Below are 629 nucleotides of genomic sequence, written 5' to 3'. Positions count from 1 at the left end.
TTAATGATTCCTTTTTTTCACATCCAATCCCCAGACAAGTCTTGAGACTTCTATCTCCCCTCCCTCTCCCCCAATATGTTAGGAATCCATTCATTTCTTTTCCTTACTGTCACCCTCTTCAGTTCAGGCCACCATCTTCTTCTCTTAGACAATCACAACAGACAGCTTCCTAAGTAATGACCCTACTTCTTTTTTATTCTTTTTTAAGATTTATTACTTATTTACTTGAGAGAGAGGTTGAGAGAGAGAGAGAGAGAGAGAGAGAGAGGGAGGTTGAGAGAGGGAGAGAGAACATACCTGAGTGATGGGAGGGGCAGAAGGACAGAATCTTCAAGCAGACTCCCTGCTAAGTGTGGGGTCTGATGTGAAGCTTGATGTGGGGCTTGATGTGGGGCTCGATCCTATGACCCATGAGATCATGACCTGAGCTGAACCCAAGAGTAAGAGTCTGACACTCAACTGACTGAGCCACCCAGGCACCCCTTTTTCTTTCTTTCTTTCTTTCTTTCTTTCTTTCTTTCTTTCTTTCTTTCTTTCTTTCTTTCTTTCTTCCTTTCTTCCTTCCTTCCTTCCTTCCTTCCTTCCTTCCTTCCTTCCTTCCTTTCTTCTTCTTCTTCTTCTTCTTCTTC

The sequence above is a fragment of the Canis aureus genome, chromosome 25 (genome assembly GCF_053574225.1).
Source record: "Canis aureus isolate CA01 chromosome 25, VMU_Caureus_v.1.0, whole genome shotgun sequence".
Taxonomy (NCBI): domain Eukaryota; kingdom Metazoa; phylum Chordata; class Mammalia; order Carnivora; family Canidae; genus Canis; species Canis aureus.
This window is presented reverse-complemented; position numbering follows the sequence as displayed.